This window comes from Arachis duranensis, chromosome 5 (genome assembly GCF_000817695.3).
Source record: "Arachis duranensis cultivar V14167 chromosome 5, aradu.V14167.gnm2.J7QH, whole genome shotgun sequence".
In the NCBI taxonomy this organism is placed as follows: Eukaryota; Viridiplantae; Streptophyta; class Magnoliopsida; order Fabales; family Fabaceae; genus Arachis; species Arachis duranensis.
The window spans coordinates 23,463,896-23,479,126 of NC_029776.3; the positions used below are offsets into that span (position 1 = coordinate 23,463,896).

At 37.9% G+C, this 15,231-nt stretch overlaps 1 non-coding gene across 1 annotated transcript; it reads left to right on the forward strand.

Annotated features, from left to right (window-relative positions):
* The first annotated feature begins 7,423 nt into the window (after nucleotides 1-7,423).
* On the forward strand, nucleotides 7,424-7,531 carry LOC127748028 (small nucleolar RNA R71). The gene has a single exon (XR_008009971.1). It is a non-coding gene; the product is annotated as a small nucleolar RNA R71 (small nucleolar RNA).
* The last annotated feature ends 7,700 nt before the right edge of the window (nucleotides 7,532-15,231 follow it).

The window sequence follows — 15,231 nt, forward strand, 5'->3', positions numbered from 1 at the left end:
TGTGTGTCGATTTTACAGATCTGAATAAAGCCTACCCGAAAGATTCCTACCCTTTGCCGTGCATTGACAAGCTAGTCGACAACATGTCAGGTTTCAAAGTGCTGAGTTTCATGGATGCCTACTGATAAACCACTATTTTATGGTTTATCTTGTATTGAATTGAGTGGATTTTATCCATTATTCTCATACTTATTCATATAATTCGCATGTTTTACATTTTCCTTCCTAATTTTATGTTATTATTGAAAGCATGCTTTTTTTACCTTAAATTTGCTAATTTTAATCCTCTCTTATTATCATTCGATGTCGTGATATGTGTGTTAAGTGTTTTCAGGTTTTATAGGGCAGGAATGACTTAGAGGATGGAAAGAGAGCATGCAAAAGTGGAAAGAACACAAGAAATTGAAGTTTTCAGAATCTGGTAGCGACACGCACGCATGGACGACGCGTATGCGTGACTGGTGCAGCAGACATACGACGCGCACGCGTGGCTAACGCCTACACGTGGCCAGTGCCGAGTTCAAGCGACGCGTACGCGTGACAGAGTGTCACGTGCTGCAATTACAGAAAATACTGGGGGCGATTTCTGAGTTGCTTTTGACCTAGTTTCAGGCCCGAAAATACTGATTAGAGGCTACAGAGTGAAGCTGGAAGGCATCACTCATTCACACTTTGATTCACCCAATTTTAGGTTTAGATTTAGAATTCTAGAGAGAGATTATCTCTCCTCTCTCCTCTCTCTAGGTTTTAAGATTTCTTTTAGTTTTATTTCTTCTAGTATTCAGATTTTCATCTTGCTTTAATTTAGTTTCTCTTCTACATTCTATTATTCTAGTATCTTAGTTTATCATCTCTTATTGATTTCTTAATTTTTCCAATTTAGATTATGAACTCTTCATGTTAGATTCAATTTCCTTTTAATGAAATTTGAGGTATTTCATGTTTATTGCTTCTTTCTTCATTTGTTACTATCGATTCCTTGCAATTGTCGGTTTTAGATTTTACATTCTCTTATTATTTTTCTATGCTTTTATTTTGTGCCTTCCAAGTGTTTGATAAAATGCTTGGTTGGATTTTAAATTAGAATTTTGTATTCTTAGCTTGGATTGATTAATTTGGAGACTCTTGAATTGTCAAAGTCTCTTGTTGGTTGGTGATTGAAAGTTGCTAGTTGGTTTGAGCTTCACTAACTCTAGTCTTGGATTAGGACTTGTGAACTCAAGTTGATTTGCTCACTTGACTTCCCTTCAATTGTTAGAGGTTAACTAAGTGAGAGCGATTTGCAATTACCATTACAATCGACAATGATAATGAGGATAGGAATTCCGATTCTCAACCCTTGCTCAGACTTTTCTTAGTTATTAGTTTATTTTCTTGTCATTTTACTTTCATGTTTCTTATTACAAAACCCAAAAATATACTGTTTCATAATCAATAATAAACACACTTCCCTGCAATTCCTTGAGAGACGACCCGAGGTTGAATACTTCGATTAATTTTATTGGGTTTGTATTTGTGACAAACAATTTAAACATTGACTGAGGTTTAATTGTCGGTTTAGAACTATACTTGCAATGCGATATTTTTGTGAAAATCTTTACCAATATTTTTCCTCCGTCACCTACTCAGGCTATAACCAAATAGTTATGCACCCTGCAGACGAAGACAAAACTGCATTTATAATTGATCAGCTAAATTTTTATTACAAAGTAATACCTTTTGGTCTCAAGAATGCAGGTACAACCTAACAGAAACTGATGGACAAAGTTTTTCAACAATAGATCAACAAGAACATGGAAGTGTACATAGAAGACATGGTGGTCAAATTAACGACGGAAGAAAAACATCAAGCCGACCTCTTGGAAGTTTTTGAACAACTGAGAAAACATAACATGAGATTAAACCCCAAAAAATGTGCATTTGGAGTACAAGTTGGAAAATTTCTCGGTTTCATGCTAATATATCATGGGATAGAAGCAAATCTAGAAAAATGTCAAGCCATAATACAAATAAATCGCCTATAACAGTTGGTGCACAAAATTGTGATGCACAATGGCGCCAACAACTTGGTCGCACAATTGTAATATCACTTCTTTGTCACAACTTCGCACAACTAACCAGCAAGTGTACTGGGTCATCCAAGTAATAAACCTTACGTGAGTAAGGGTCGATCCCACGGAGATTGTCGGCTTGAAGCAAGCTATGGTCACCTTGTAAATCTCAGTCAGGCGGATTCAAATGGGTTATGGAGTTTTCATAATTAAAAGATAAATAAAACATAAAATAAAAATAGAGATACTTATGTAATTCATTGGTGGGAATTTCAGATAAGTGTATGGAGATGCTTCATCCCTCTTGAATCTCTGCTTTCCTACTGCATTCATCCAATCCTTTATACTCCTTTCCATGCCAAGCTATATGTTCGGGTTTCACCAGCGTCAATGGCTACCTGTGAAAATGGTCCAAATGCGCTGTCACCGCACGGCTAATCATCTGTCGATTCTTGATCATGTTGGAATAGAATCCAGTGATCCTTTTGCATCTGTCACTACGCCCAACACTCGCGAGTTTAAAGCTCGTCACAGTCATCCCTTCCCAGATCCTAATCGGAATACCACAGACAAGGTTTAGACTTTCTGGATCTCAGGAATGACCGCCAATAATTCTAGCTTATACCACGAAGACTCCGATCTTTCGGAATGGAGGCTAAGAGATACACGCTCGATCTAAGGTAGAACGAAAGTGGTTGTCAGTCACGCGTTCATAGGTGAGAATGATGATGAGTGTCACGGATCATCACATTCATCATGTTGAAGTGCAGCGAATATCTTAGAATAAGAATAAACATGAATTGAATAGAGAACAGTAGTAATTGCATTAATACTCGAGGAACAGCAGAGCTCCACACCCTTAATCTATGGTGTGTAGAAACCCCACCGTTGAAAATACATAAGAACAAGGTCCAGGTATGACCGTGAGGCCAGCCCCCAAAATGTGATCAAGAGATCAAAAGATGAAAATACAATAGTAAGAGGTCCTATTTATAATGAAACTAGCTACTAGGGTTTACAGAAATAGGTAAATGATGTAGAAATCCACTTCCGGGCCCACTTGGTGTGTGCTTGGGCTGAGCATTGAGCTTTACACGTGTAGAGACTTCTCTTGGAGTTAAACGCCAGCTTTGGTGCCAGTTTGGGCGTTTAACTCCAGCTTTTATGCGAGTTCTGGCGTTTTGACTTTAGAATAGGGCAGAAAAGGGGCATTTGAACACCGATTTGCATCGTCAAAACTCAAGCAAAGTATGAACTATTATATATTGCTGGAAAGCTCTGGATGTCTGCTTTCTAACACAATTAAGAGCACGCCATTTGGAGTTCCGTATCTCCAAAAAATCTACTTCGAGTGCAGGGAGGTCAGAATCCAACAGCATCATCATTCCTTTTTCAGCCTCTGAATCAGATTTGTGCTCAGGTCCCTCAATTTCAGCCAGAAAATACCTGAAATTACAAAAAAATACACAAACTCATAGTAAAGTCTAGAAATGTGAATTTTTCATAAAAACTAATAAAAACATCCCAAAAGTAGCTAGATCCTACTAAAAACTACCTAAAAATAATACCAAAAAGCGTATAAATTATCTGCTCATCACAACACCAAACTTAAAGTGTTGCTTGTCCCCAAGCAACTGAAAATAAAATAGGATAAAAAGAAGAGAATATACAATGAATCCCACAGTATCAATGAAACTTAGTTCTAATTAGATGAGCGGGGCTTGTAGCTTTTTGCTTCTGAACAGTTTTGGCATCTCACTTTCTCCTATGAAATTTAGAATGATTTGGTATCCAGAGGAACTCAGAATTTTAGATAGTGTTATTGATTCTCCTAGTTCAGTACGTTGATTCTTGAACACAGCTAATTTATGAGTCTTGGCCGTGACTCTAAGCACTTTGTTTTCCAGTATTACCACCGGATACATAAATGCCACAGACACATAACTGGGTGAACCATTTCAGATTGTGACTCAGCTTTGCTAAAGTCCCCAATTAGAGGTGTCCAGAGTTCTTAAGCACACTCTTTTGTTTTGGATCATGACTTTAACCACTAAGTCTCAAGTTTTTCACTTGGACCTGCATACCACAAGCACATGGTTAGGGACAGCTTGATTTAGCCGCTTAGGCCTGGATTTTATTTCCTTGGGCCTTCCTATCCATTAATGCTCAAAGCCTTGGATCCTTTTTACCCTTGCCTTTTGGTTTAAAGGGCTATTAGCTTTTTCTGCTTGCTTTTTCTTTTTCTTTTCTTTTTTTTCGTCAAAAATTTTTTTTCGCTACCCTTTTTTTCACTGCTTTTTCTTGCTTCAAGAATCAATTTCATGATTTTTCAGATTATCAATAACATTTCTCTTTGTTCATCATTCTTTCAAGAGCCAACAACTTTAACATTCATAAACAACAAGATAAAAAAATGCACTGTTCAATCATTCATTCAGAAAACAAAAAATATTGCCACCACATCAAAATAATTAAACTAATTTCAAGATAAAATTTGAAATCCAAGTACTTCTTGTTCTTTTGTAACTAAGCACATTTTTCATTTAAGAGAGGTGAAGGATTCATGGAGTCATTCATAGCTTTAAGACATAGACACTAGACACTAATGATCATGTAGTGAAGACACAAACATAGATAGGACATACATCATAAAGCCAAAAACAGAAAAATAAATAGACAAGGAGATTAAGGAATGAGTCCACCTTAGTGAGGATGACATCTTCCTCTTGAAGGTCCAATGGTACTCTTGAGCTCCTCTATGTCTCTTCCTTGCCTTTGTTGCTCCATCCTTAGTTGCTCCCAATAGTTGTGTGGAGGAAATGTATCCCTTGAAGCATCTCAAGGATTTCTTGATGAGGGACTTCCTCATACTCTTGTTGAGTGCCATGAATGGGCTCTCTAGTTTGCTCCATCCTCTTCTTAGTGGTGGGCTTGTTCTCTTCAATGAGGATGTCTTCCTCTATGACAATTCCAGCTGAATTGCATAAGGATCACCTTTTTCTTGGCCACAACTTCATAGAAGTGGTCTTGATGGACCTTTGAGATGAATCTCTCCATCTCTCATGACTCGGAAGTAGAAGCAATTGCCTTTCCTTTCCTCTTTCTAGAGGTTTCTCTGGCCTTAGGTGTCATAAATGGTTATGGAAAAATAAAAAGCAATGCTTTTACCACACCAAGTTGTAAAAATGTGTGAAGAGGAGAGAGAGTGAGTTGAGGTTGGTGGGGATCTTGTGAGATCCACAGATCCTGAAGGGCCAAGGAATTCTCTTCCCTGCTCCAATTGGGCATTCACAACGCCTTAGAGTGCAATGCTGGCATTTAAATGCCAGTCTGCTGTCCTGTTCTGGCGTTTAAACGCCAGTTTTCCTTCCTGTTCTAGCATCTAAACGCTAGTTTGTTGCCCTATTTTGGCATTTAAACGCCAGTCTGGTGCCCTATTCTGGCGTTTAAACGCCCAGAAAGGTACCAGATTGGGCGTTTAAACGCCCATTTTGCTACCCTTATTGGCGTTTAAACGCCAGTAAGTCCTTCCTCCAGGGTGTGCTGTTTTCAATGCTGTTTTTGATTTTTTTTCTTTATTTTTGTAATTGTCTTTGTGACTTCACATGATCATCAACCTAAAAAAAACAAAATAATATAGATAAAATTAAAGTAAAATTGGGTTGCCTCCCAATAAGCACTTCTTTAATGTCAATAGCTTGACAGTGAGCTCTCATGGAGCCTCATGGTTGATCAGAGTATGTTTGAGATCTCTCAACACCAAACTTAGAGTTTGGCTATGGCCTCCCAACACCAAACTTAGAGTTTGAATGTGGGGGCTCTGTTTGACTCTGTATTGGGAGAAGCTCTTCATGTTTACTCTCCATGGTTACAGATGGAGAACCTTGAGTCTTTACTACAAGGCATTCTTCATTCACATGAAGGATCAACTCTCCTCTGTTAACATCAATCACAGCTCTTGTTGTGGCTAGGAAGGGTCTTCCAAGGATGATAGATTCATCCTCATCCCTCCTAGTGTCTAGGATTATGAAATCAGCAGGGAAGTAAAGGCCTTCAACCTTCACTAGCACGTCCTCTACTAGTCCATAAGCCTTTTTTCATAGATTTATCTGCCATCTCCAATGAGAATTGGGCAGCCTATACCTCATAGATTCCCAGTTTCTCCATTACAGAGAGTGGCATCATGTTTATCCCTGACCCCAGGTCACATAGAACTTTTTCAAGGGTCATAGTGCCTATGGTACAGGGTATTAAGAATTTACCAGGATCCTGTTTCTTTTGAGTTAAAGTTTGTTGAACCAATGTATTCAGTTCATTCGTGAGCAAGGGAGGCTCTTTCTCCCAAGTTTCATTACCAAACAGCTTGGCATTCAGCTTCATGATTGCTCATAAATATTGGGCAACTTGCCCTTCAACAATGTCTTCATCCTCTTCAGAAGATGAATAGTCATCAGAGCTCATGAATGGTAAAAGGAGGTCCAAGGGAATCTCTATAGTCTCTGTATGAGCCTCAGATTCCTTTGGTTCCTCATTAGGGGATTCTGTACTGACCATTGGACATCTCCTGAGGTCTTCCTCATTGGGATTCACGTCCTCCTCCTCCTCTAAGGTTTCGGCCATGTTGATTATATCAATGGCCTTGCACTCTCCTTTGGGATTCTCTTCTGTATTACTTGGGAGAGTGCTAGGAGGAGTTTTAGTAACCCTTTTACTCAGTTGGCCCAATTGTGTCTCTAAATTTCTAATGGAGGATCTTGTTTCAGTCATGAAACTAAGAGTGGCCTTAGATAGATCAGAGACTTTGTTTGCTAAGATAGAAGGATTCTACTCAGAATGCTCTGTCTGTTGCTGAGATGATGATGGGAAAGGTTTGTTATTGCTAAACCTATTTCTTCCACCATTGTTATTATTGAAGCCTTGCTTCTGTTGATCCTTCCATGAAAAATTTGGATGATTTTTCCATGAAAGATTATAGGTGTTGCCAAAGGCTTCACCCATGTAATTCACCTCTGCCAATGCAGGGTTCTCAGGATCATAAGCTTCTTCTTCAGAAGATATTTCTTTAGTACTGTTGGATGTGTTTTGCAATTCATTCAGACTCTGAGAGATCATATTGACTTGTTGGGTCAATATTTTTTTCTGAGCTAGTATGGCATTCAGAGCATCAATTTCAAGAACTCGTCTCTTTTGAGGCGTCCTAATACTCACAGGATTCCTCTCAGAGGTATACATAAACTAGTTATTTGCAACCATTTCAATAAGTTTCTGAGCTTCTGTAGATGTTTTCTTTAAGTGAATGGATCCACCTGCAGAGTGGTCCTGAAAAATTCAGACAGACCATCATAGAATATATCTAATGTGGTCCATTCTGAAAGCATGTCAGAAGGACACTTTTTGGTCAGTTGCTTATATCTTTCCCAAGCTTCATAGAGGGACTCACCATCTTTTTGTCTAAAGATTTGAACATCCACTCTAAGCTTGCTCAGCTTTTGAGAAGGAAAGAACCTGGCTAAGAAAGTCGTGACCAGCTTATCCCAATAGTCCAGGCTATCTCTAGGTTGTGAGTCCAACCATGTTCTAGCTCTGTCTCTTACAGCAAAAGGGAAAAGCATAAGCTTGTAGACTTCAGGATCAACTCCATTGGTCTTAACAGTATCACAGATCTGCAAGAACTCAGTTAAGAACTGATAAGGGTCTTCTGATGAAAGTCCATGAAACTTGCAATTTTGTTGCAGTAGAGAAACTAATTGAGGCTTTAGCTCAAAATTGTTTGCTCCTATGACAGGGATTGAGATGCTTCTTCCATAAAAGTTGGAAGTTGGTGTAGTAAAATCACCAAGCATCTTCCTTGCATTGTTGTTTGGTTCGGCCATAATTGTTTCTTGTGCTGCTTCCTTTTCGAAAATTCCAGTGAGGTCCTCTTCAGAGTTTTGTGCTTTAGCTGCTCTTAGCTTCCTCTTCAGAGTCCTTTCAGGTTCAGGATCAGCTTCAACAAGTATGCCTTTATCTTTGTTCCTACTCATATGAAAGAGAAAAAAAACAAAGAAAATATAGAATCCTCTATGTTACAATATAGAGATTCCTTTAGGTGTCAGAGGAAAATAAGAATAGAATAAGGAGGTAGGTAAAATTTTGAACACACAAAGAGAGATGGAGTTCGAATTGACAATGGAGGAGGAATGTTAGTGTTTAAATAGAAAAAGATGAGAGAAGGGGGAATTTTTGAAAATTAAAAGAATAAAATTTAAAATGAATTTTTGAAAAATTGGTTGTGGTTTTGAAAAAAGATAGGAAATAGTAAAATAAAAAAAATCAATTAGTTAGTTGAAAAAGATTTGAAAATCAATTTTTGAAAAGATAGGAAGTTTAGAAAAGATTTTTGAAATCAAATTTTTTTTTTGAAAAAAGATATGATTTGAAAAAGATATGTTTGAAAAGATATGATTTTGAAAAAGATATGATTGAAAATATTTGATTTGAAAAAGATTTGATTTTGAAAAATTATGAAGATTTGAAAAAGATTTGATTTGAAAACAAAATTCCTCTCCTTGTGTCATCCTGGCGTTAAACGCCCAGGAGCTGCATGTTTTGGGCGTTTAACGCCCAATTACTGCATGGTTTGTGCGTTTAAATTCCCAGCCAAGTACCCTGGTTGGCGTTTAAACGCCAGTTTTCCTTTTTCACTGGGCGTTTTGAACGCCCAGCTTTTTCTCTGTAATTCCTCTGCTTTATGTTCTTGGATTATATGAATGCAAGAATGCATGTGTAAAACATCATGCAGTGCAATTCAATAAATCATGAAGATCAAACAAGGCAATTCATCAAGAACGACTTGAAGATCATCAAGAACACAATGTATGTGTTTCGAAAATTGCAAGACAATTAAAATTATGCAATTGACACCAAACTTAAAATTTGGCCCTAGATTCAAACAAGAACCATGAAATATTTTTAAGTTTTTATGATTTTATGAATTTTTTTGGGTTTTTCAAAAATTATTTTTAGAAAAATGAAAAAGAAGAAAATTTTTTTGAAAGATTTTTGAAAATTTTTTGAAAATAAAATAAGAAGAAAATTACCTAATCTGAGCAACAAGATGAATCGTCAGTTGTACAAACTCGAACAATCCCCGGCAACGGCGCCAAAAACTTGGTGCACGAAATTGTGATGCACAATGGCGCCAACAACTTGGTCGCACAATTGTAATCTCACTTCTTTGTCACAACTTCACACAACTAACCAGCAAGTGCATTGGGTCGTCCAAGTAATAAACCTTACGTGAGTGAGGGTCGATCTCACGGAGATTGTCGACTTGAAGCAAGCTATGGTCACCTTGTAAATCTCAGTCAGGCGGATTCAAATGGGTTATGGAGTTTTCATAATTAAAAGATAAATAAAACATAAAATAAAGATAGAGATACTTATGTAATTCATTGGTGGGAATTTCAGATAAGCGTATGGAGATGCTTCATCCCTCTTGAATCTCTGCTTTCCTACTGCATTCATCCAATCCTTCATACTCCTTTCTATGGCAAGCTGTATGTTTGGGTTTCACCGGCATCAATGGCTACCTTCCGTCCTCTCAGTGAAAATGGTCCAAATGCGCTGTCAGCGCACTGCTAATCATTTGTCAGTTCTCGATCATGTTGGAATAGAATCCAGTGATCCTTTTGCGTTTGTCACTACGCCAAACACTCGCGAGTTTGAAGCTCGTCACAGTCATCCCTTTCCAGATCCTACTCGGAATACCACAGACAAGGTTTAGACTTTTCGGATCTCAGGAATGACTGCCAATAATTCTAGCTTATACCACAAAGACTTCGATCTTTCGGAATAGAGCTAAGAGATACATGCTCGATCTAAGGTAGAACGGAAGTGGTTGTCAGTCATGCATTCATAGGTGATAATGATGATGAGTGTCACGGATTATCACATTCATCATGTTGAAGTGTAGCGAATATCTTAGAATAAGAATAAGCATGAATTGAATAGAGAACAGTAGTAATTGCATTAATACTCGAGGAACAGTAGAGCTCCACACCCTTAATCTATGGTGTGTAGAAACTCTACCGTTGAAAATACATAAGAACAAGGTCCAGGCATGGCCGTGAGGCCAGCCCCCAAAATGTGATCAAGAGATCAAAAGATGATCAAAAGATGAAAATACAATAGTAAGAGGTCCTATTTATAATGAAACTAGCTACTAGGGTTTACAGAAATAGGTAAATGATGCAGAAATCCACTTCCGGGCCCACTTGGCGTGTGCTTGGGCTGAGCATTGAGCTTTACACGTGTAGAGACTTCTCTTGGAGTTAAACGCCAGCTTTGGTGCCAGTTTAGGCGTTTAACTCCAGCTTTTATGCCAGTTCTGGCGTTTTGACTTCAGAATAGGGCAGAGAAGGAGCGTTTGAACGCCAGTTTGCATCATCAAAACTCGAGCAAAGTATGAACTATTATATATTTCTGGAAAGCTCTGGATGTTTACTTTCCAACGCAATTGAGAGAGCGCCATTTGGAGTTCTGTAGCTCTAGAAAATCTACTTCGAGTGCAGGGAGGTCAGAATCCAACAGCATCATCAGTCCTTTTTCAGCCTCTGAATTAGATTTGTGCTCAGATCCCTCAATTTCAGTCAAAAAATACCTGAAATCACAAAAAAAAAACACACAAACTCATAGTAAAGTCCAGAAATGTGAATTTTGCATAAAAGCTAATAAAAACATCCCAAAAAGTAGCTAGATCCTACTAAAAACTACCTAAAAAAATGCCAAAAAGCGTATAAATTATCCGCTCATCAACGGTCAAGGAGGTGTAACAACTAACAAGAAGAATTGCAGCCCTATCCCGTTTCCTACCAACATCGATGGCAAGATCATATCATATCATCAACAGTTTAAAGAAGTCCAAGAACTTTATATGGTCGGACACATGTGAACAAGCCTTTGCCGAATTTAAAGAACTCCTCGCCTCCCCACCCGTATTACATAAGCCAATACAAGGTAAGCCTTTATACTTATATTTGTCAGTATCTACTTATACAATTTATTCCATGCTTGTCATAGAAAGAGGCAAAGAGCAATATCAAGTGTACTTTGTCAGCAAAGTCTTACAGAATACAGAAACGCGATACCCGGACATTGAAAACTGGCATATTACTTAATCATTATAGCAAGGTGTCTTTGTCACTATTTTCAGAGCCACGAAATCATAGTTCAGACTCATCAACTATTACGACAAGTGCTAGCACGGTTTGACCTGGCAGGGAATTAATCAAATGGTCAATCAAATTGTCCGACTATGATATCTCATACCAAGCCCGAGGCTCATTGAAATCCCAGGTCCTCACCGATTTGTTTCAGAATTTACTGCAATAGACATACTTTATCCTAAATAGGAGTTGTACATCGATGGAGCCTCCAACGAGGACGCCAGCGGAGTCCGGATCATCCTTAAGGACAACTCAGGAGTGTCAACCGAACAATCGATAAAATATTCCTTCCCAACAAGCAATAACCAATCCGAATATGAGGCTTTGTTGGCTGGACTACGCCTAGCTAAAGAAGTAAATATCAAACATGTGAAGGTCTACTGTGACTCATTGCTAGTTGTCCAACAGATAAATGAAAACTTCCAGATACGAGACCCTTTGCTAGATAAATACTTATATAAAGCAAAAAAGTTTAATACAATAGTTTGAACATTTCCAAATAATACATATACCTAAGGAAGAAAATCATAGAGCAGATATTTTGTCTAAATTGGCCACTTCAAGAAAAACAAATATCACGCTGACATTATCTCAACTAATATTGAAGGAACCGAGTATATATGGTATGTTTATTTTGAGTTTGTCACATGAAGAGGACTAGAGAGCACCATATATCATTTACATAAAAAATGGGAGCATACCACCATTAGAGGAAACCCCGAAACTTTTCCGAAAAAAGGCAAGCCTCTTTACCCTAATTGGTGATGACTTATACAAAAGGGGATTCTCCAGGCCACTTTCAAAATGCCTCGGGGATGAGGATGTCAGCTTAGCAATATCAGAAGTACATGATGGCATCTATGGCACACATATGAGAGGACGAAGTCTAGCTGCAAAGATCTTACGAGCAGGATACTACTGACCCTCCCTGAAAAAGGATTGCATGGAAAAAGTTAGATGCTGCGACAATTGTCAAAAATGCGCATTAGCAATTCATAATCCAGTCGAGCTATTACATACTTTGGAAATTGGATAGCCTTTTCACAAATAGGGGCTTGATATCCTCAGACCATTTTCTGTTTCAAAAGGGCGGGTAAAATTCTTACTAGTTTTAATCGATTATTTTATAAAGTGGATAGAGGCACAACCGCTTGCCAAAATCACCTCAAACAAGGTAAAATCTTTCATTCGGAAATCTATTATATGTAGATATGGAATACCCGTGGATATCGTTTTTGATCATGTTAGGCAATTCATTGACAAAAAGATAGCATCTTTCCTACAAAATTTAAACATAAACCATCATTTCTCATCGATAGAGCATCCACAAACTAACAGGCTCACCGAAGCTGCTAAAAAGGTTATTTTGCAGGCACTAAAAAAGAAGCTCACAATAGCCAAAGGACACTAAACCGAGTTAATACCTGAAATACTTTGGGGATATAACACAACACCCCATTCAGTTGAGATCTCCCAAGGGTTATTGCGAACCGACAATTTCAATAATAACATTAACGAGCAAGCACGGAATGTCGAACTTGACATCTTAGAAGAAAATCACAATAATGCCAAAGTTTGACAAGCAGCAATGCAGATCGTTATTCAACGCAAGTATAATAAAAAGGTGAAATCTCAGAGACTATATCAAGGAGACCTCGTCTTACGAAGGCTTGAATATGTCAAAAAAACCCCTAGACAAGGAAAACTAGCCACAAACTGGGAAGAAACTTTCAGAAAAATCAAAAGTACACGGACACGGAGCATATTCTCTACAAAATCTAGAAGGAACCAAACTGCCAAACACTTGGAATATATCATCATTACAAACATATCATAGCTAGTCAATTGTAACAAGTGAAGGGGGACGGTACTCTTTTTCCTACCACCGAAGTTTTTTTCATATTGGATTTTACTCAGAGAGGTTTTAATGAGGATGACCACTTCACATTATGTACAAACAGAATATCAAATAAATATCACAAATTGCATGTTTATCCCTCTATGTCTACTTTACATGCACAAAATTTAGACAAATTTTTGTATACTAATATATCATCTATCAAAGTTCATATGAAAATATCAGAAAAAACCAAACAAGGTTAATTATCGCCAAATGTCAAATGTTTAGCAAAAAGCTTACCAAAATCTACCAAAGTTCAAATCATAAAATGAAATATAAATTAAGGCATTATCAGCCTTCTTTATCGGCCACGACCGCTTTTTCATCTTCAATCTCGTCAGCTTCACCATCCACAAGTTTTCCACCAGCAACAATCTTGGTGACATCAAGTTTAGCAACCTCAAAATCAGGTGAAAAGACGACCACTTAGGTCACACATCGATCAAAACCCGCGGCAAACATCTCCATAACTTCAGTTTCAAGCTCATGAACATGAGAGGTCATCTTCCTTTTATCAGCATCTGCTTATTTAATTTGCCCTTGCAAGGTGCGGATTTGATTTCGCAGAGTTTCCACCTCTTCTTCCGTATCCTTCATTTTTTTTAGTCACATGCAATCATTATATCCCTTCCCTTTAAAGATTTCTCCAATTCCAAAGCATTTTCAATTTCTTTCTTCTCTTCCACTCCCAACAGCTCAGTTGTACGACCTATACACAATATTCTTGCGGCAATTACCTACACGAAATAACCAATGATAAGACTGCAACCATACAAAACACCAAATGTATACAAATATTATTTTACCTACAAAAATTGCACGACAGTTTCTTTTCCTAAATTCTTCAGCAAATGAACATCACTTGGATACTGAATAACTTTCTCAGCTAATTCTAAACAAGGAAATTGATCACTCCACACAGATCTCGGATCGGCACCACAAACAAATGCATGCAAATGCATTTATTTCAGTCTTTCATACTGAACACGTGAGCCAAGATTAACATCGGCATCAGATAAGAACTCCAATGACTTTTTTGATCCAACCCTTTCCTTTTTCCAGTTTCTGGGTGCGCACTGGACTGAGCCGCCTCAGGGATAATAGTCTTCTCAGAACCATCTTTCTCATTTTTCTTCCTTAAATCCAAGAAGGACCTCATGCAGGCTGAAGACAAGCTTAGCACTTTGCCACCTAAAAGAAAAAGAAATACCTTAATAACACTCTTAAAACACGAAAGGTGTTCAAACTTCAAACACATTACCTATGTATCTAGGCGAAAGCAAATTTATCAGACTCATCTTTTAATATTTCAGGAATCGTAAGCAAATTCCTAGGCAAAAAACAATCAATAAGTTAATCTAAAATGATCTCCTCATCATCAGTCCTACTCATAGCTTCTAAAATCTGCATAGGTTCTAGACACCAGTATAGTGGAAATTTTTTCACCAGTTCATCATATAAGTAAAAAGGGTATTCAGTCTCTTTAGAACGGACTTTCATAAACATCTCTTTAAAGTTTTTAAAAGAGAATTTGTACAGTACGAAAAGGGAATGGCCAGGGTAATTACTGAGGTTTATCCACAGACCTTTCCGTACCCCTTTTGATTGAAATAAAGAGAAAAAAAGTTAAGAGAAGGACAGACTTCATGAAAATATTAAGTCATTCAAACACTCGGAGAAAATCCCAAGAATTAGGATGCAACTGCGACGGAGCACAGTTCAACTGAGTTAACAATTTGCACTCAAAATCAGTGAAAGGAAACTTCACATGAAACTCAGTCAACACACGGCTGTAAAAGTAAAAATATGTCCAATCCCCCTTTCTTTTTTGCACACCCTCTCCTCACCATTATAGGGAAGAAATTCAATCCCAGTGTGGCTACCCTCCCTCACCCAGTTAGACCTATTCAGAATAGTTAAGACTCAGTGTTCTGGAACCGTGATTTACGACACTTTACGTCTGCATGAACCCAGTGGTACCAATATTCTTTAACCTCAACAACTTTGTCTTTTCTCATCAAACAACAAGCAAGCACGAAGTGAAAAAGTAAGAAAAAATTACGAACCTTTGGAT